Below are 22,921 nucleotides of genomic sequence, written 5' to 3' on the forward strand. Positions count from 1 at the left end.
ACACAGCAAGGAATTTTATGATGGAAAATTTTGAAGAGGTATGGCTCTTTCTTTTGGGGTTTTGGGGTAAATCTGTAGAGATAAAAGTGATCCCTGAAAGACTAAAACCACTCAATTTTTCTTTTGATGAACATTTTGTGGTTTTGAGATTAAAGTACCACACAAGGTCCATCACAGATATTTTCTGCAACAATTCCAAAAAGCTAAACATTTTTCAGACAGGGGTATAAATCCATCTGTGCCTGCTTTCACAGAGACCAGGACAGACTATTTTAAGATTGTGGTAGAAAGCAGACAATGCATAGGAGTTGGTCAGGAAACAGAGTCAAACTTAGAGCTCCAGTTAGTATTGCCAGACAAAAATAAGTAGCTGAGTAGCTACAAGTTATGGAGGAAACAGTGTAATACATTCATTTTGTTCCAGGAAGTGATGTCCAGCTATTGCGAATGGGAAGTGGTGAAACCCAATGGGGAGTGCAACAGAGGGAAGTCTGTAAGGGTTTGTACAACCCCTCCAGTGCCTTCTGGTTGAACTTGGCTGCTCACCTCTCCTCTGCTTCCACCCTCCCCTATTTATTACCACAACACCCTGTCATGTGTGGACCTGAGACACTGAGAAGCAAACCAGCTTTGTGAAAGTCATGCTGAAAACCTGAAATACAGCTGTCCCCTGGGCTTTCTCGTCATAGACTGGCATGCAACCAGAAGACCTGTTCTTTTCAGCAAGATTTTGGGTCTGCCGCACTGAATGAATAAGATAATTGTGGACTGCCTGCTTATTTATCCTTTTACAAACTAGTAGGAAAGAAAAAAGAACCCCAAACAACAGCAGTTTGCCTTTTTCTTTTCAGAGGTCCTTCCTGCAATAAGAGTCACCAGGTCTTTGTCTTCACTTACATATGCCTACTTGTAGAAGGCAGGCTGCCCCACAATTTTGGTAAAGTAAATGTCAAGCTGAGAAAAGGCAGATGGACAGGCAAGTAAATTGAAGGGTTAGTGCCTGAACAGCTGTTTGATAACATTAATGCATCATGACTGCAATAGAGTAACCTTTGAAGAGGGTCATCAGGAGCTCAGCCATGTAGGAAAATACACAGCTGGACTTGGTATACCATACCAATTAAGCTGGAAGTGTCTGAAACAGCAGCTACCAAATGAGAAGAGGGAAGCAATGGGAGAATGGGACTGCTTCTGTAGAGAAAATTCCAGCAGCTCTCCTGGATTAAAGAGCTGAGCCAATCCAGGGCTAAGCATGTTCTCCCATGCAAGGAGAACAGCCATGATAAAATTGTCAATTTGTGTCACAAAATCAGCAAATTTGCAAGAAGTACGTCTGTCTCCTCATGGTCACCAGACTCCAACAGAAAGAGATGTTTCGGAACCTGAGGAAGAAGCAGAGCCCTGTGACAAAGTGATGCAGAGCCATGAAGAAAGTATTCCCTTTCCCTATGGACATGTTTTTAGATGCATTATTGGGCAAGGAAACCTGGCAACCAGGCAGGCACTGAAATTCTCTGTAACTTTGTTCACAGTGGGACACACACCTGCGCTGACCAGCAGCCAATGGATCCACCTCTTGTTGTGCCTGAAACAGAGCTTTTCATGTTCAAAGGGGACAGAAGGTTTGAAGGTTTGGGAGCTGGCACAGGGTATGAAGGTGCCTGCCTCTGATCTTCATATGCCTCAGTTCTTCCAGGAAAACCCAAGCCAATTGCTGCTTTAAAAGGCTATTTAATTTTAAAACCTTCCCCACAGCCATTGCTAAGCTGGTGTGATTTTCAGCACAGAAGAGGTTTGTTCCATGCGGAGAGCGAGTAAGGAAACGTGAAGCAGACCCTTGTATGTACTAAAAATAGTGTGTGGGGGGACACAGCTGAGGAAGTCACTTCACAGGAGATACGGATTGAGTGGCTTCCACTCTATGAGGCTTTGCCAAGCCCAACTAATTAATGTTTGTAAAGCACTTTGAAGATGAAAAGCACCAATTTATCGCTAAGTTTAATTATTTGGATCAAGTTACTTTAGACTTTCTCTAGCTACTTTCAAATGCCACCGAACTCTTCCCTCTAAATTGTGAGCAAGCTCAAGGCAGAGTTTCAGAAGTCAAAGCCACAGCAGCACCTTGCAATGATGGCTCCTGTGGATGGAGGGTGGGCTCAATATATACATCTTGACTTTGACTCTACTGGACCTGGGGTTCTCAGAGACACTTAAAGAAGGGTTTCTGTTGAGTTCCTTATGAATTTCAGCTGTCTTTAAATTTACAGTGAATAATTAGGGCTTTTTAAGGCTGGCAATTAGAAGGAAACCAATTTTGGATAGAATCGCATTTATACTGCACAATCAAGTTTCTAATACATGTGATTAGCACCAGTGATAGAACACAAACTCTTGATAATAGTGTGCATACTAGTTGGCAGTCCTGTTAGGTAACAGATATTAAACACATGAATACAAACACAGATGTAGATGAACCAGCTGGAGGAAATGCAAGGAAAATAATCACTTAGACAGCATATTCCACTCTTTGGAAGAGAAAGGCTTTAAGCAGACAGGAATAAAATCTTTGGATAGCTCATCAGGTGAGATAAATGAGCATCATGCCTTAGACTGCAAACTTTATTTTGAAATGGACCAATTTTGTTCACACTCATACAGCTAATAGTCTCTCTTTTCCTTTCCAGATGAAGTAGTTAAAAGATTCCTCATCACTTTACTATACCTGTCTTTGCAAGTGAGGCATTTTTCTTCTTCAAATAGCATCCCCAGGGGACATTTAATTCTGAATGATTTTCTCATTAAAAATATGGTTCTACTCATGAGAAACAGAATGTCCTAGTAAAATAGGGCATGTCAGGGCCAGAGATTTATGGGTTCAACACCTGGATTGAAATCTTGATTACTGAATAGAAGCATCTAGATTACTGAGTAGAAGTATCTACAGAATTAATGATGATTTTGGGATCTCCACTCATCCCAGTAGGATGCTGCTCATCATTTTCTGATGATTAAATAGGAAAGTGTTCCTCATCACTTGTAAACTCTAATCACAAACACAACATTAGTTCTGAGGATGAAAAAACATCATCAAACATAAATAACTCAGGGGTTTGCCCAAACTGAATTTGGAATTAGTTCAGGAAACACTGTTTGCTGCATCCCCTCTGCACCTCCTGATTTGGCTGTAGACTAGAAATCTGAAACATGGAGGGCTTCTCTAAATCTACCGTTTTCTCAGGAATCTCCTGGGAGAGTTTGCAAGATTTCCAAGCTAGCATTTAGCTCAGCAAGGTTTGTACACACATAGTACAGAAGCTCTGGAAATTTTGGGCCCCTTCTCCTGCCATTTGCAAGGGGCAGCACCCAGGGATGTTTGCCATGAAAGGTGCTTTCAGGGTAGAAGCTGCTTGCACCCACAGCACTCACCTGGGAGCAGCTGCTCACTGGCAATTGACAGTCAGATCTGACCTTCTGTTTTTATGAGGAGATTCAAAGGGGCTGACAGGGAAGCCTCCCTGAAACAAAGAAGGAAATTTGTGCACAGGGGCCAATATTTGTTCTTTTCCTTCTTTAAGGAAGACCCTCTTCTGCAACACCATGGAGAATGTTCCAGTTAGGGAACTGAAACTGGATCTTTCTTTAATGCATACAGATTGTGACTGGGTTGTGCTTCAGCAGTGATGCGCTTCTGCCATGGGCCATGGATCCATACATGGGCATTTTTTTACCTCCTTTTTATCTGCAGTGCAGGTTTCCATTACACATTCTGCACTTGTTTCATACACACACACACAATTCCTGTAGAAATCAATGGAAGTCCTATGTGCAGAAAAGCCACAGAAAGTGCAACAGAGATTTGCACCATGGATTAAGAGATTTTCAGTGCTGATCAAAGAAGAATTTTGTCCGAGGTTTGTAAAGCACTTTTGAATCCTTCTTGATGAAAGACGCTATAAAAATGTAAAGCTGCTGTTGTTGTTAATGTTCCCTTGGCACACAACAGGAGGAAAGATGCTGAAATTAAAGTCACATATATTAATATTGATTAAGAAATAAGCAAATTCTTCTAGAATTTCATCTGCCTTTCATTATGTGCACTTGATTTTCCATTTTCAAACAAGGCATAGTTATGTCTTGGAAAATCACAGCCTTGAACTCCACCAAACCAGAACTACAGATTATATATTATTATATATAATTTTGGAAATCTGTCTGGAATACACCATAAAGCAGGAATAAAAGAAAAACTGTAAGGACATTTGTATTTGTCAGTGTCTCCCCAGACAGAGCCCCGAGGATATGATATTCTTAGAATAAAGCTTTCATTTCACAGTGCATCAGTGGGAAAATTAACAAGCTCTCCTCGTGCTGTTCCATAATTCATTTTCTTTGTTTTAGATATTGAGCTGAGCTGGTACAGTAACTTAAATAGATAGGGGAGATTTTAAGCACAGATTTGGATTCTGGCTGGTTTGGGTTGTTTAGTTTTGTTGTGCTTTTTTCCTTCTTTATCCTGCAACTTCCTGGTATCTAAATAAGAAGTTGCCTCAATTTATTTTAGCACTTGCCTTTTAAATGGAAAGTGCCAAATGCTGCTATAATAATTTAAAATACATCAGAGCAGGCTCCCTTCAGCTAGTGTAAGGGGTGTAAGCTGCATCTCCTGCAGCACCAGAAGCAGCCTTCAGTCCTCAGAGAGAGTCTGGTCGTCTCCACCTATGGCAATAGGAGACCAAGATACCACAAGGTTCAGAGAGATGTTCCTTGGGGTAAGATCGACCACCACTTTTGCTCCACCTGAACCTCAATCAACAACAGGCAATTAACTTGAAAGACAGCATTTTTTGCTGTTGTTTTCTGGGAATGCATAGTTACATTTTTGCAGAAAATCACACAAATGCTTCTGAAGCAAAAGTGATATTTCCGACTCTGTTTTCTACCAAGAAACTCCCTCTGTCCTTAGAAGGAGTCCTGTGACTCCAGAAACCAAAAGAGGAGGCCAAAGCAATGCTAACTTTTCTTACTGAGAAAACTGCTTGAACAGCAAAAACATCAAAGAATTTGAGAAAAAATGTTATTCCCTCCTCCAGCTCTACCCATTCAGGTACTGAGTAAAAAGAAACACTCCAGCAGAAAATTCCAGTTTGAATGTTTCAATATGTGTTAAAATAACAGAAAGGGTGGAGAAGTTGCTGTGGAGAGTCTGCAAAGCTCCAATATTGCTTCAATAACATCACTCTTTGCAAGGCCCCCTGCTTGCACAGGAGCAGAGGTCAGCACGTGGCTTCTCTCAAACATCCCTGGCCAAGTGCTTGTCCACTCACCAATGAAAACTCTTCTTGCCATCTTAGGAAAAGATTACCTACATTCTTGCCCCTCCACAAAAATAAGTAAATTCTGGGGGAAAGTGTGATATGCTTGGTACACAGTAGCCTACCAGGGAGTCATACAGCTTTGGCTTACTTCTGGCCTTGTTCCTTGGCTATACCTTTACAGCCTTTCAGAAAATTCAATCCTCTAAAAAACCTGCTCTGTCCTGCTCAGCCATGAACAGCAACTGAGCTGGAAGGACATAGTCTGAGGTGCTACCTGTCATAAACAGAGTCCAAAACAGAATTTTCCCTTCAATGGTCCGGTAGCTGAAGGGAGTCATTGGCCTCGATGCCTTAGCACCCTTCTACAAAATTTTGTTAGTAGTTAGTGAAAACTGTGGCCAAATGCATAGGAAATATCCTTATTATGAAAGCTGAGACAACTGGCAAAATTAAATACCTTCTTAAGGCATCTGTAGTAGGAAAGTCATCCCTGTTCCCCACAGATAACCTCAAAAACTTCCTTGCTGCATCCCCTTTTCCATCTCCTTGCTGTTCGTAGTGTCAGGCTGCTGGGTTTATAAGATGGCAATCTGAAACTGGATGAAGCCCATGTCACTCTGATGTGAGAAAATTCATTCAGCTGGGAGTTTTCAATAAGAAGTGATGCTATCTGGTCCAGTGAGATCTCTTTGCCTATGCCCATTGTACAGTGGCCAGCACACTGTGGCATTATTGTAACACAAATAATAGTGGAGGCAGCGCACGGTGAAAATGTATCTTCCTTAGAATAAGCTTCCTCCTTATCACAGCTAGTAACACAACTGTATTATTCTGGCTTTTGGAAGTGATAAGCCTGTTCTTGCAAAAGAGCAACTGCCCTCAGTTCTCAACAGCTTCTGGCATCAGCTGGCATAGTTCAGTGCTCTGTAAGAGTGAAGCTCTGTGGGGGCTCTACTAAAGGAGGATGAGGATTCTCTGCTCATGGTAAGCCCACTGGGTGTCTGGCTGCAATACTGGTCATCCAAAGGGTCATTACCACAACGTGACCCCAGTCTGTGGTGGGGTTTGCTGTGTGCTGGAAGATCAGCTTCTTTCCCATTCTGCCTACAACCAATAAGGAGCCCTGCCTCAGTCTGTAGTGCACATTTCTTACTCCACAGCCATGTAGAGGACAGACAATACCCTCTACTGTCTGATACCTGTGCTTATATAACTGTGCATACTTTGACTGTTTGCATAAATGTTTCAGAACCCCATTAAATTATTAAAAAGAAACAGGCTCCAAAAGTTGGAGAAAGATGAAGAAAAAATACTGTACTGCAATTTTCGAGTTCAATGAATCTGCTTTGTGCCACAATCACAACTAGCCAATCATAACCCCAGTATTGCCTTTGATGCTTATAAAATGTATTTTTAATTTCACTAGGCTGCTGCTCACTCTTATTTGAAAGGATATTTGAAAGAATATCTGGGAATTACTAGATTCCCTAGTTTTACTACCTCCATGATGTCACCTCTTAATTTTCTCTTGTGTAAAATACAGTCTGAACCTCCTGAATCCTTCCTTATAGACAGCTTTCCTTGTCTCTGAACATCATCATCACCTTCTAGACATCTCTCTAACAGTCTGCTTCTTTTACAGTGCAGGAATGAGTGTAGCCAGATGTTAACAATAGTACTGAAACCAGCATGTCCCTACATTTACAAATAACATTATAGGGTTTCTGATTACAAAATATTTATTGCAACCTCTACTACAAAGCCACGTCTCTGCCTGTACTGGCAAAGCTTCATGCTCTACCAGCAGCCTTATTTAAACAGGGGCTACTGGGACTGCCAGTTATTTTTGAGCAGAAGAGATGACAGCACCACAAATCATCCGTGAGCTGATTGCTGGAATATCTCCTGTTAGTGAGTGGATCTTGTTTGGTACTATCTCACTCAGAGCTTTGTGTTCCCCTCACCAGATGGATGTTGGCAGATGGCAACACTGTTTTGCTGTTTAATTATTTAAAATCCTGCATACAAATTTACCTTTGGCATTCAACAATAGAACAGGGTGTTTGTTGTCCATATCCTATCTTTGATAGGCTGTTTCCTATTTCCCTCTTTGTAAGAGTGTAGAGATGATTCTGGTTTGGGTCCTTACACATGTACCATGTTCCGGTCTCCCATGCAGGGGGTCGCACACTTGCTGTTGTGGACTGGGGCTACCTGAGAGACAGTACCTGGCCATAAACCAAAAGGACAGTCCATCATCTTCACTTACACAGCCACAGAATCCTGCAGGTTGGAAAAAGCCTCTGAGATCATCAAGTCCATTCTTTGACCAAACACCATCTTGTGAACCAGACCATGGCACTGAGTGACACGTCCAGTCTTTCCTTAAACACCTCCAGGGACAGTGGCTCCACCACCTCTCTGGGCAGCACATTCCAAAGTCTTTGGAATTTTGAAAATTTCTTCTTTCTCTGAAGAAATTATTCCTGATGTCCAACCTGAATCTCCCCTAGCACAACTTGAGGCTTCATCCTCCTGTTGCTGGTTGCCTGGAAGAAGATGCCAACTTCCACCTGGACACAATCTCCTTTCAGGGAGTTGTAGAGAGTGATAAGGTCACCCCTGAGCATCCTTTTCTCCAGGCTAAACACCCCCTCAGCTGTTCCTCATGTAACTCTCTGGACCCTTCACCACCTTTGCTGCCCTCCCCTCGACTTGCTCTAGCACCTCCATGTTTTTCTTGAAGTGGGGGGCCCAGAAGTGAGTGCAGTACGAGAGGTGTGGCTTTACCAGTGTTGGGTACAAAGGGAAAATGTGTTTGTGTGGTCATCTGAAAGGTCTCTCTGACTTCAATCATCAAGGGACAAAAGTCTGTCTTTCCAAGAAAAGCAAGAAACAATTTTTGGGAGTAAAGGTTATAAAAATGGTTGATGTTTGAAGCTGTTGGAAGAGTTGGAAATGATGCCTACTTATCACTGACTTTGGGTTGGGAATTGTCCATCCTTGTTCTCAGGACTAGCTTCAGTAGAACTGGAGGCATGAATCTGGACTGTAATCTCTAACAGATTAGAGAAGGAGGGCAGGAGTTTGTCATCAACACTGGAAGTGATGTACTTTGATTTTCTCAAAGCTCTGAATCAAGTTGCTATTTTTACAAATTTTTGAGCTTCCCTCATCTCCATCTAGTCACCAGCCACTAGCATTAAGTTTTTGCCAGTTAAAAAATTGCTATAAGTCTCTTGTTTGCTCGGCTTGAGGGTCATGTGAGACTGCAGCATATCAACAGAGCCCATGAAACTTCAGGTCTCAAATTGTTCTCCCTTTTACAGCAGTCCACAGGGCCACCATCCGTTCTGAATCACACCTTGATTTCATGTAGCCCCATAACTGCCAACTGCATGATCCGGATCAGGCGTGTCCCATTACCTGTGCTGTTGGCCATATGATGAGCCACTCCCAGGATTCAGGTCTTGGCACACCAGTCTGTGCAGAGGAAGCTCTGCATGAAAGGGCTCAGATCCTTGGGGTGAAGGACCTGTTGTACTCAGGGTGTTTTGGTTCAGGAAAGGAAGAATGATTGGGAAAATGGGAGGGGAGGAACGTTTCGAAACACCACATCCCGCTAATTGGCCCAAGGTCCAGTGAGGAGTAAGAAGGGAGGAGATTAACATGTGCTACTGTGAGGCACATTAGCGTTGGGGAAAGAACCCCTTGGAACAGCTTTTATGGCAAAACCCCACAGGTTAAGCAGCAGAACTCCAGTTATCCTGTAGATTATTTTCAAAGGAAAAGCAACAACAACAAGCACATTAATAAAACTTAGTGAGATAATAGCTACCCCAAGCTGCACTGATTGGAAACAATTGGCAGAGCCTGGAATATAAGGAATCACTTCCTGCAGCAATTTCCTTTTATTAAAAAAGCATTTAGAGCATTTACAAGCTTTTCATTTCTCAAGGAGCTATTTTTAACTCTGTGTTCTCCTTAAAGACACAGTTCAGTCCAGCTGAATGCATGGCTAGGCCAGGTGGAATTTGCTCAGAACACAGATTCCACAGAATCACAGAATTTAAGAATGAGTAAAGCTGGAAGAGACCACAGTGGGTCATCTGGTCCAAACTCTCTGCTCAAGCAGGGTCATCCTAGAGCAATTCAAGTGGAATTCCTGTGGTACAATTTCTGCCCATATCTGCACAGCAAGGTCAATTCAAACACGTAGCTATGGAAGTGCAGTCCTTCAAAAAGGCTTCTACCTAAATGTTTCATCCTCATTTCCAACACAATTGGAAATAGTTAAATCTTCAAGATCCATAGAATTTCAAAGTATCACTGAAATAAAAGTCATAACCACCTCAACTGAAGGCCTGGTATGCAATCCCTATTGGGACTGTCAACAGCGATTGTGAGTTTGCTTATTTTCATTTGTTGATTTAATAGTACCTTGGTCCAACACAGGGATTTAAAAAAAGGTTTGTTTCTGAAATACTTGAAATGAATTTTCATTTCTGTTTTGTTTTCTCATGTGAGAAAAGTAGAAAAAAATGTGATTTGGGTCAAAATTTGGGTCAACTAAAAATAAAACATTTTCATGGTGGAAACAGCAGGCTACATATATTTTGATTTAAGTAGCCTTCCATCCTAAGCATGAGTTTAAAAAAAGAATAAATTGAACTTCCCCTTTAACTAATACAGAGACAAGGCTATTTGTTCTGGTGTTCCCCCTTTTGTTTTGAAGAGGGAAAAACTGAAACACTCTTGACATGTGACATGGTTGCACAAATGTTTCTGCCTGAGCTTTGATTTTTTTTTATGAAGAGAAACTTTTGCCCAGCTCTGGCTTCAAGACTTTAAAGAACAGAGCTCTGTTCTCTCTCTTTCCTGCATGGATCATCTCCTATGGGTTATCTCTCTAAAAAAGCAAGCCTTTGGAAATCAGCAGCAGGCAGGATGGGATGAGTTGTGCAGTCCTCTGCAAAGGGGCCCCTTTCTACACCTCTACCTGCCCCCAGAAGCATCTCCATGCCAGCTGGGCAGAGAAAGGGCTGCCAGGACAAGGTGGAAGTGCTCAGAGGGGGCAGTGGAATGTCCTGTGGAGCGCCTGTATAACTCAGTGTTCCATGGCCCTACTATGGCAGCACCACACCCTCTGCCTCTTCTGTGGTGGGGCTGAGGAGGGTTCCATCAACACTGACTTGACTGGAGTTCTGAGGAACCAGTGCCATCAGCCAGCAGGACCTTGCCCTGCCACGGCTGGGACTCTTCTCCACCTGCATCCGTGTCTTGATCCGTGGAGGTCCTGAACCTTCTCTCTTGTTCTCTCCCAAGAGGGAACAGAGGCCAAAGTACAGCTCAGGTAGGAGAGGCCCAGCAACATGCATTGAGTCATTTCCCACTTATGCTATGAACTCTCACTGGAACCAGCCCTGCTATGAGGATGGAAAGAGGAATCAGAGACCACAAGGCACACACACACAGCACCTGGGTAGTGCTGGAACAGCATTGCCAAGTCACTCTTTTAGGGTGTGTGCTACTCCAAAGAAAAGCTTTATTTTGCCTAGTCAAAGATGACCTTTCCTTTGTGTAAAGTTTTGTTGTAACTTTAAAATAGTTGATTTGGTATCTTGAAAAAAGTTGATCTGATATCTATTATGACAGACAATTTTTAGCTACCCTACTTTAGCTCAAACTGCCTCTCCTACCTCTCAAATCAGTATCATTTAGAGGGAGATTATCCAAGTGGTGAAAAAGAAAATGAGAGGTCCAGTAACGTGTTCATTTTATTGGCAACAGCACAACACTGTTCCCATCCTTGCAGTCATAACTGGTCAGCTTTCCAGTGTGTGTGCCCAATTATAACTTGCAAGAAGCCATGTATCTCATAAAGAATTCAGTGAATTTTCAATATTTTCTAAAGTCCTGTAAATGAACGATGCACTTTTTACAGGTCTTTCATCAAGGAGTTAATAACCAGATGAAGGTTCTCTTTTCATCAGTTTCTAAGTGATGCTCCATTCGATTGAAGAAGATCAAAAATTATGATCAGAAAATAAAAAGGAAGTTTTAAAGGCAGCCTTTGTACAACACTTTAACTGTCTCATTCCTGTTATTTCAGAAGTATCACTGGGTTTCTTTTAGGCTTAAAAAAAAATTTAGAATTCTTGTGAAGTGCCAATACTTGCCTTCTTCTTACTTTAATTTTAGAAACACTTGTGCTAATGGTGGGCAACACACCTCTGCCGAATAGTAGCCCAGGTCTAAGTGAAAGTTACACCAGGAGTAGCAAAACTATTAAGATTCTGCCATTGTCTGCTACACCACCTGTGATCCTAATCTTACATCCTACCCTGTGCCAGCCTGCAGGGTGCTGTCCCACAGTGACCCTGACCCATCTCACTGGCACTCCATCTGTCTCTGGGGACTGGGGTACAGGCACCTTCTGGGGCCCTGCAGGCTAAGGGAGGTGGGGAAAGAGGACAGCCTTCATGCAGAAGTTCCTTTATCTTTAGTGTGGGAGAAGAATATTGTCCTTCTGCGTTTAGTACCTGAAAATTTCCTCTTTTCTTCAATGGTCTCTTGAAAGCCCTCTGTATAAGTTTTCTATCCCTGGCTCATTTTGGTTTTTTTTCCATTTGCTAAGCACTGATTTACTGCTTTTAATTAGAAATGGGCAAATTTCCTGTGAAGATGTGAGATGCTGCTTCCCTGAACCCAGCTCAAACATGTACCTGCTTTGCTGAGCTCTTCACAGCATAGCCTCACCCTTTTGTCCCCTCTGTTCCTGTCCCCTCTCTGTCAGGGGAGCCAGGCACCTCATGCATGCGCTCCCCTCTCCCATCCTTCCATCTAACCATAGTTCACTCCCTTTCTGCATCCCACTCGCACTGCAGCATCCACATCCAAACCCAGTATAATCCTCCTGTTACCTCCAAAAGGCCCCTCTCTGAAATTTCCTGCAGTAGTTAAATGTTGGCCCCTTGTCCCCTGGCAGGGATTTGCTTTCTGGTGGGTCATTAATCTGTGGCAGTTAATAATGAGTGTTTGATGCAAACTGGCATAACTAATTGAGACACTGGATGCTGTCATCCAAACATCCAAATTATAATTTCTGTACAGCCGGGGATGTAGCCCTGCCTCTCCCTTGCAGAGAGGGAAAATGTGGCACAACAGGACCAAAGAGATGTTGCCATCTTGAGCTATTCCGTCCTGTGGTTTGAATTGTTCCCCTAAAGTGAGTGGTGACTTTTAAGGGAGGTTTCAATCCAGGAGTAATTTGGGTTTCCAGATCTCAGTATTTCATAGCTTGTAACCAACCTACATAGTGAAGCCTGCAGAGAATCAGAAAACGATGCATTTTATTTTAGACCAAGTTTTTCGAAGCACTGCTCTTTAAGAGAAGTACTGTACTTTCAGGCAAACTCAGAACACTTGAAAAAGGGACATTTTATTGCAGGTGCTTTGCACACTACCTTTTTCAGGATCAAATATGATGGAAAAGGAGATAACTAAACACAGATTGAGACCACCACACATTTTACAAGATACTTGATCCCACTGCTTAGTTATCTTAAGATCTGATTCTTAAAATCGGCTATCTTTTCAGCAGAATATATAAATAGATCAGCAGAAGAGCCAGCTAATGACTCACTGTTGTAAATCAAATGGAATTTGTTATGAATGTGATTCATTGAAACTTTCCTAACAAATCAATTTGTTCCAATCACACTGTAATTCAATAATAATATTTAGCATTTGTATGGTGCTTTCAGCAGCTCATGAACTTTACAAGCATTAATTGTCTGTGTTTCACAATGATAATATGAGCTGCTAAGTTGGGTTGTTTCTCCTTTATAGGTGAGAACACTGATGCTCAAAGAGCTTAAGGAAATGTTTTAGCCTCTTGAAAGTGTTGAAACTGAAATTACTGTTTTATCTTTTCTGGTATCTGTCCTCAGACATAGTGCACAGTGGTGGCTCAGAGTCCTGAGCATCTGTGGTGGTTTTGGTCTGTCATGGTAGAACTGGCATTTAAAAATCACACCCTTCTGCTGCAGAGCTTGACACCCCCTGTTTGGAAGCTTTGCTCACCACTGTGGTGCTTATCCAATATGATCCTTCTTTCTGCCTTTTCCCCCTTTAAAGGCTGAACTCTGGTGTCACTGTCTGCACTCAGGGACAGTCCCCCTTGCTGCACCCCACGGACAGATCCAGCTCTGGCCCTAACCTGCCCTCTTTGTCCCCTCTTCAATGATCAATTCACATATTCCTTTGGCAGCTCACATCTGTCAACTGCTGTGAACTTCAGCTTGAGCTGTTCATCAAATGAATCCTACAGAAAAACGAAGCATTGCATGCTGCAAAAAGCAGGCTGTCCCAGGTTGTAGTATAGGATGTGCACAAAGTATTCTATCACCATCTTCATGAACTGTTGAATCTAGGTGGGGCAGTGTTTTCCCAGACTCCCTCCCTCTGGGCCATTATCTTCTGTTAATGGCCCATCAAATGCCTTGCCCATGACTCACAGAAAACCCCCTCCAGGAGCTATCTCTGTTTAATGGGCCATCAAGGACCCCCTGTATGACTCATCATCCCATTGGGAGATGCTCCGCCCAGGGGAAGGAACCAAGCATTCCCACCTGGATATAATCTGGGGTTTGGGACAGTACAGGGGGCCCTTACCCACTGGATTCCCAGAGGAACAGAGCTACCAGACGTTTCTACAGGATCACTGCTTCAGGAAGACCACCTCATCTGGACTGCTTCCATCACCCTGCTCAGGTTGTATTCTGACTCTGTCAGTGGTCTTTTGTATTATTGCATCTATTTTATTTTATTTTCTTTCCTTTCTTCCTATTAAATTTTATCTCTGACTTGGAGCCTCTCATTTGTTTTGCTTTCAAACCACTACACAGGCCAGAATAAGGGCTTGGCTTTCAGGTAGTCTATGCCTACAAAATGGACATGGATGTTATATAGAGTTTTTTAAAAGCACAGAAGCAGAAAAGCTACCTGATTGTTACTCATTTCTGGTTCAGAAATCTGAAAATACCACAAGGGCTTCTCTAGGACCTATGAAACTTTGCTTTTAGCAAGATGACATCAGGTGAGCTACTTCTGGATGTGAAGGCAGAATTAAGACAAGCTTTGTCCCACTCCCATCTCCTGTGCTCACCTATGAGATGATGTATGAGAGGTGGCTACTGGAGTGCTGGTTGTGGATTTATGTGTCTGATAGCACCATATGAAGAGGAACACATGAAGCTGGTTATACACAGAACTGTAGGAATCTGTCATCTGGGTTTCTGTCTACTACTGTGCAGCACTGTAAGCCTAGAAGACCTGCAGTGCCCCAAAATATCACAATTCAGCCAAATCTCATCTCTTCTTTGAAATCAGGATGTGGTCTTTCACACACTATTAAATTGTGGAACTCACAGTGCAGCAGAGGCCAAAACCAAAATCATCTCCACAATCCATTAAAAAAAAAATCATGGAAGAAATGGTCACCAAGGGCCACAATGATGTGGATAGGTTCTGTAGCTCAGGGGCTCACTAAATGAGAGACTTCCAGAAGCTGGATCTTGCTAGTGGGAAAAGGTCTTTTTGTATCTGCCCGTTTACATTCTTCAGGTGCTTGTTAGAGGTTGCTGTCACAGACAGAATGCTGAAGCTGACACAACTCAGGTCTGGCCCTAAACAGCTATTCTTGTGTTATGTTTTCCATAAGGATTTGGGTGGAATCCTGGCTAAAATGGGGCTATGACTCTAAGAAACTGATGGTCATGATGTCAGTGGAGTAGAGAAAGAAAAGCTGTCAGTGTGCAAATAATAATTTATGAATCATCATTCACTGTGTCACATGAGAGGAAAAAAAATGGGTGTTTATTGCCTGATTTGATTTCTTTTTTCAGAAATCCATAGTCCCACTTCCCTGTTTTTTTGCCAAATGCATATGGTTATCTTCCGTCAATAAAGTCTGATGTTTCCATACACAAGTAAGGCCCTACCTGGAAGCACCTAAGGACTAAAACTCACGTAGAAATCTTGATTACTGTGTTTACCCCCTTACCCTGTATCTACCATTTTGAATTGCAGATGTACAGCATTGCTGGCTGTCCTTGGTTTTTTGTCTTCTTGCTTGCATCCTCTGTGCTGAACACAGTATCACTTAGAGTAGAAAAACATGTTTGGCTCCCTGCTTATGGCAAAACACTGAACTGATGCCTGGTGCTCCCCACTGAGACTTTTTCACTATAAACTTCACAGTCAAATAAGTCACCTTGATGCCAATATTTGTCCCTGTTCCCTGATGCAATGCATAAATCATTTTGCTGTTCCTTATCGGCTTGTAGCGCTTGCTTAATGGGTAGCTCTGCTGCTTCAGCAGGGAATTAGCTAGAACAACATTACAGTGATAAAATAAGGAGAGCAAGCATCCATCAGTGGGTCAATTAGTAATGTTAAAAAGGAAGTTCTGAAATAACTCAAACAGTAAAACATTGGTTCATGTACACATGTTCAAAACTGTTGGTCGGTGAGTATGAAATGAAGGAAAGAACAAATAATCAGGGATATGTTCTTTTTTAGATACATGCCAAAACCTCCCTTTAATAACAGTATCTCTCATGGCCTTAGCAGCTTTTATCTCTAAACTCTTTAGATGATATCTGCAGTCACTCTCAGTGAAGCTGGATTTGCAGCCAACTCTCAGTTCTTATCAACCGTGGACAAAGCTTGGCGAGCCAACACCAAACAGGCAAACCTTTGAGTTCAAACCCCCACCCGTAAATCACTCCTCACACGCTCACCAAAGAGAAGTCAGACTCCATTTGCACTCCTTGAAGTGGCAAGAGGCTTCCCAGGCAGTGGGACTTGGCAGGGCCACGGCAGGGCAGCCAGGGACAGCTCTTTGCAGAGCTCCTGAGGGCCCGTCAGGCCCTGGTGTGCTGCAAACTGGCTGGAGTTCAAAGCCTGCAAAACAACCCCAGCTCCTATTTCACACAAATCCAGCTACAGAGCTCTAAATCTGCCCAACGTAGTGTTTTAATAGTCACTGACAAGAATTTCTCTTATATGGAACCTTCATCATTTTGTTAGAATGATTCAGAGTGACAATTTTATTCCAAGGATATAGGTGACAACATGCTCTGTCAGTCAGTATCGTGATGCTGGAAGGCAGGGGAATGGTCAGCCAAGAACAGCAACATCCCCTGGAAATGCCCTGCTCACCCCCTGCCTCACTGCAAAAGCAACGGACATCAGTGAGCAGCTCGGCCTCTGTGTGTCAGCAGCTGCGGGGAGGAAGATATTGGTGACATAATTTTGGTAGCAATAACCTTCTGGGGAAAAAGAGGTGACTTAATTAAATTTAAAACAAAGAAAATCAGCTGTCACATTGTCAGAGGTACAGATCTGTACACAGAGGTACAGATAAGTAGGGGCCTCCATAAACCTTCTCCAGCACCAAAACCACTGGCATTGTCCCCTTGCTGATCAGTTATTTTCCACAACACTGTTCATTAATGTTTACTTCAGAACTCTCTACACTCCCAGACCCTTTAAGTATATAAATTACCTGAAATTTAATTGCTAATCTAGGAGACTATAAGAATAAAATCAGGAGTTTAATTTCCGAGCTACCCCATGGTTATTATTCATTGCCCAAAAGCATCATTAACACAGCATCAAGACTGACACAGCAATGCCATGTACCCTCCCAAAACATCAAATTCACTTAGGTTTAAATGGCTGAAAACGAGGAAAGAAAGAGTTATGGCAAAATCAATGCATACTCTGGAAACAGACTAGGCCCACAGCTGCTGTAAACTAGTGTGGCTGCAGTGTCCATATCAGAGTCACCACAGTGTATGCCAGCTGAGGACCTGGTGTCTGTTTTTCCATTTTTGGGCATCTGTATAAGATGGAAAGTACCTGAAACACTATAGTCTCTAAATGTCTAGCAACTTCAGAATCAAATGAATCAAGTTGTTGGTTATGTCATAGTGGCAATTGCAGTGGGTGGTTTGGGATCAGGTCTTTGTCAGCAATAGTGAAAACAGGCAAACGAAACAATTGACTGTGCCTATAAATAGCCTCAGAAAAAAGAATACAGTATACTTGTTGAAACACCAACCTTTGAAATACTTACGAATTGTCAATATTGCTTCTAAAGATGCAAGATGTGCCAGAGATGGAGTCAAACATCATAAGTCTACTAGAAAAAAATCAAATTGGAAACAAACCTGAGAAAACCTGGGCAGTGTCTCTGCATATACAGTGTGCAATATATATCACTGCTTGCTGCAGAAAAAAATTAAATAGGCAATTATTACTAAGACGTTCAAGTAAAAATATATTTAACCAGACATTCTGGACACAGGCAACAATTTCAGGCATGTCTACCCAGTGAATTACTTGAGGAAGACTGTGAAGATCCAGGTTATCCTCACTGACCTGCCCATGGCAGCAGGGCTATCGTGACCACTAACCTTGCAGATACAGCAGCGTACTACCAGCACCAACCACCAGTCCATGAGGAGATGCAAACTAGTCCTCTCAGAAACTCAAGGAGTTCATCAAAAACCTGCTAAATCCTGTGTGCTCAAAAAATGCCTTAATGTTATCTGATATTTTTAATTACTTTTTTTAATAGAATTGCAGGCGGTTTGCTGCAGCACAGTGTTTGAGGAATGTTTCCTAACAAAGCCAGAGAAAATGATAGGGAAACCATACTTTCTTCCTTGTTTTCAATACATGCAGTCATTTTATTGCAAAACTTCCTGCTATGGTTTCAGAGCTGCTCTTCAAGTGGTAGTTTTTTGCCCTATCAGCATTCTCTCCTCTCCTCTCCTCTCCTCTCCTCTCCTCTCCTCTCCTCTCCTCTCCTCTCCTCTCCTCTCCTCTCCTCTCCTCTCCTCTCCTCTCCTCTCCTCTCCTCTCCTCTCCTCTCCTCTCCTCTCCTCTCCTCTCCTCTCCTCTCCTCTCCTCTCCTCTCCTCTCCTCTCCTCTCCTCTCCTCTCCTCTCCTCTCCTCTCCTCTCCTCTCCTCTCCTCTCCTCTCCTCTCCTCTCCTCTCCTCTCCTCTCCTCTCCTCTCCTCTCCTCTCCTCTCCTCTCCTCTCCTCTCCTCTCCTCTCCTCTCCTCTCCTCTCCTCTCCTCTCCTCTCCATTTTTCTTTTGTCTTTGCTGAGACAAGCACTTTAAAGTCAAGGGTCAGGTTTGAGCAGAGGCTGCGAGGATGGACAAAAGGCTAGGGAGGGCCCTGGGCACCCTGAGGAGTTGGGTTCGTGGGCCTTTGCAGGGGCTCTTTTCCCTCCTAGCAGGCTCTGTGACAAAGCTAAGCAACTCCTAGTTATCAAAGATATGATGAAGAAATTGTCCTTTCTCATTCTACAGCCTCTCTTATTTTCTTATTTTCTCCTTTCTTTTAAATAGCTGTTTTCTACAGTTTCCTTTTGGTGTGTCTTTCATCTTAATTTTAAATGCCAGCTTTTTTTTTCTCTTGTAACTCCTCACTTTATAGCCTTCCCAAGTCAGTAGCAGTCTAAATTTAATGAATTCCTGAAGGTCAGATGGGCGTTTGGAGACCCATAGTTTGTGATGTAAAGCGAGGACTGGGGAATAGCTTCCATGCTACCCCTGCCACTGCAGTTGGCAGTAATCAGCAAACATCTAATCAATGGGAACAGTAGCACATTCATGGGCAAAAGATATTATCTTGGCATATAAATAATGAAAGCCTCTAAAGTACTCCCAGATGTTGGAAACAAGATTCCTTCTGGGCATGTGAAGAATTTGCTTAGAGAAAAACAGAGCAGCCACACAGAAGTAGAGGGCTGTTTCAGTCTGATGAAGCTCTGTTTATGAAAAAGTACCACTAAAAAAAAAAGAAAAGAAATATGTATATGGCTTGAATCAGCCAAAGCTGACCTCTCATCAGCCAGATACCTGTAAAGCAGACAATTGGTTTTATCTCGGGTAGATCTGCTAAATTGTCTTTCAAACAAAAGAGGCCCTGCTTTCTTACTATTGCCAAATATTCAGTTTACAATCAGGTTTTCAATAAGTCCTGGAATCCAGGCTTCCCTGAGAAAAATGAGCTTTTTGATCTCTTATAATGACAACTTATTCCATGAGATAAGGTTACAAGAAAAGGAAAAAGAACAATTAACAATTAATTATTTCTCATGAGAAAATGGTTTAATTCACAGTTGAAGCAAGTAAAATTTTTTAACTCTAATAACTAATGTTTTGACTTTTTAAAGAAAATCAAAATTCATAGAAGAGTTGCAGAGCTGAGGCAAGTTTCCCTAGTCTTTTGACTATTGAGATATAGTTAATTTACACAGCTCTCTTTTTTCCTTGCTAGGGACACTAGCCTTGCTGATCCAGTCCAGCTACTCACTGGAGTATATTACTCATGGCAGAATGGACCAACAGCCTCTGAATGGTCTGACCACAAGTGATCCTTGCAAACACAACCCTTACATTGCCAGACAAGTAGTTGTAGCAGATCTTATTTAATCTGAAAATGTAGAAAATGTTATCAGTGCAAACTCAGCTTAAGGTATCAGTGAGAAAAAAATGAACTATTGTTTAACCTTGTTGTACAACATAAAAGTAAAAACCACTCAGGGACGTCTCTCCAGGCCCTAATGGACTGAGACTGCCTCAAAGACCTTGCCAAGTCAATTATCATTTTACCAAGACCTGCTTAGTGTCATGTGCCTGGATGGGCACAATCCTAAAACAATATGATTTAGCTTTAAAAGCCTCTTCATGTTTATCTCTCAACAAAACCACCATAATCTTCATAAATACAGTGGCAGGGGTTTGTTAAAGCACAACCTTTGTTTCTATAAACCAAAACATTGCTATACAGCACTGAATATCTGAAGTTGTTGATTTTTGTCAGTCTCTTTTGGTGCTATAGGAAAATGGAACAATGGGAGCTGCCTCTTTTTCTCCCAAAGCCATAAATGAAGGGTTCATCTGCCAGATGAAATAGCAGAACTTGCAGCAGAAAACAAGCTCACAGAGCAATGAGGGTGGGAAGGGGTAGGACTCAAACTGGCAAAGTGCAGTGCCTAACATGATGGGGGCAAGCCCCTGATGGATACCAGATCTCTAGGCATTGTTACCACAATGAACATGATCCTAACGCCACATCTGAGAGAACTGACGAGTCTTTGCAGTTTTTGGAGGTCACTGTGGTTCTTGTACTTCCAGTAGTTGGGGTGTTACAAGGCACACCCTCAAACAGAGACTGTGATAAGACCCTGCAGGGATGTATGTACGTACTTTATCTCTTCTGGAAACTTCAATGGCTCCAGCAAGGCAAATTTGGAATTTTGAAAGTCTTTTCTGGATTGGAGTTGAATATAGTATGGCAACTCCTTTTTGTCATCTACTAGGGTCAACCTCTCATACATTACCCAGGAACTAAGGAATCACTAGTGACTTCCAAATCTTTGCTTTCTCCCAAGCATCAGATGTCTCAAGTAACAGAAAAATTACAATTCTGTCAAATATAAATAAACCCCAAAAATTCAAGCCATTGTGAACACATGACTCTAGCACAGGGCTAATTTCTGTGGTAACCTCTGGTAGTGCCCTCCCGTAGGGCTTTTGGCAAATTACTTAAACCTCTCTGTCCTTGTTTTTTGACTTCCATAGTCACAATACTTGTCTCATAAAAGAGGCATGTGCTCCAAACAGTATTTAGAAAGTGCCAGGAGGCTCTCTGAAGGAACGTAATTGTGAATTAATGGGTGTATTGTCAGCACCTTCTTCAAAATTCCCTGGATCTAAGTCAAGCTTTATATACCCCATCACAAGAGCCTCAATGCACGCTGCCCCATGGAAGAAATGACTGTCATCAGTACACTGCCAATTATCTGACATGCAGAAGAATAAATACTAGGTAATGGTGTAATGCTTGGGAATGTGTCACAAGCATCTTTCCTTTGCTGGAATAATCTGTAGGTGGCAAGAGGGCCTCAAAAATAGTTCAAACACACTCAGGCACAAGACTTGGGGTTGTGGTTTGTGTTTTTCCCAGCCTGAACTCTCATGACCTGGAGTGCAGAGGACAACCTCTGACAGCAACATGTGGAGTGCCTGGCCCTGAGGTTACTCACTGCAGATGTGAGGGGATTAGATACTGCCTCTGTTTGTGCTTCAGCCTCCATCAGCACACCTGGGGCTCCTCTCTGGCTTCGGGGTGCACAGCCAAGCCCTACCCTTGCCATGTTTCAGTCTGAGTTTGGGGCTTGCCTTAACCATCCTTGTTGCAGTGGAAAAGAAAGGCGGGAGATGTGCTTCCTTTCCAAAGGACTTTCATCCTGGCAACAGGACCCCCTGGCCAGCCTGGCAAGCCGATGAAATATTCCCCAATTCCTTGTCTAATGCTGAAACAACAGCACTTCATTATCACACAGAAAAACAACAGTAACAACAGCAAAAAAAACAAACGTAAAAACTCAGGAGATTGATTTAGCTGTATCAGCCAGTAATTTATTCATTAGAGAAACTGCTATTAGCCATACTGCAAATGAACTTTGGCTTAGGTAGGAGAATTTCATTGTACAGCTGTACTAGACATCTTTTTCCCACACCTGTGAACACACAGACATTTTGTGCAGCTGGGGACGTGTTATGGATCTGAACTGAAAGGACACCAGAACTGTGGTTCTGAATGTAGTTTTGACATAAAAATTGGTCATTTTGAAGGAATTTTCTCTGAAGAGCTTGTTCAGTCTATCTCTGCCCCCCACCCAGCACATTGTGCTTGTAAGGAGAAGATACGGGTGAAGCCATTTCAGAAAAAAAGCCCTGACTTTTGTGTACTTCCATTTCTTTTATATTGCTGGATAATTTGATGTGACACATGGAAAAAAATATAGTGTTTTATTAGCTCTGTGTTCATGCAGGTGGTGCTGTATTTTGTATAAAGGACAGTGCTTAATTTAAGATTTCTACCATAGCAGCAATTCTAAATGACAGCATTTGTATTAAAAGAGCTGCTCTTCCCAGCAGCACTGTTATAAAAATACTGAAACAGTAGTGATATTATTATAGATCTGCTCCAGTAACAAAAGTTCTACTGTAAGAAAATCTCTGATTTAGAAAAATTCTTGCCGCCTTTTGTCAGTGATAAATGTTCCCTTGGTTTCCATACCGGCGCAATTTAATCCTCATGATTTGAAGAGCTTGCAGGAAAGCAGCTGTGTGTACAGTAAAAGCCCAACATGTTGTAAAAGCTTCAGTGAGAGCAAAGGTGAAAAAATGAGTCCAGGAGCAGTATTCAGGGTGACAGTGCAGGGAAACCAGCTGGGAGCCGGGATATGCTTTCCAAAAGCCCTTTGTGCACTGTGTGTGAGGGCACTTGTGTGTGTGTGTGTGTGTGTGTGTGTGTGCAGCAGCAGGAGGGACATCCTCCCACTTCTCCCCCAGCCCCCAGGCAGAGGATGCAGTGCCCCTCTGCAGGGCAGGTCCCTTTTGCCTGGGGGAAGAGTTTAATTCACTGCTTCCATGAATCAGAGGAGCACAAACATGCTATTAGTCCGCCCCTGAAGCCAACAGCTTTCCCATCACCAGTGATTCAGCAGTA

This window comes from Chamaea fasciata, unplaced genomic scaffold, assembly GCF_029207755.1.
Source record: "Chamaea fasciata isolate MVZ Bird 193981 ecotype frontalis unplaced genomic scaffold, bChaFas1.0.hap1 SCAF_1, whole genome shotgun sequence".
In the NCBI taxonomy this organism is placed as follows: domain Eukaryota; kingdom Metazoa; phylum Chordata; class Aves; order Passeriformes; family Sylviidae; genus Chamaea; species Chamaea fasciata.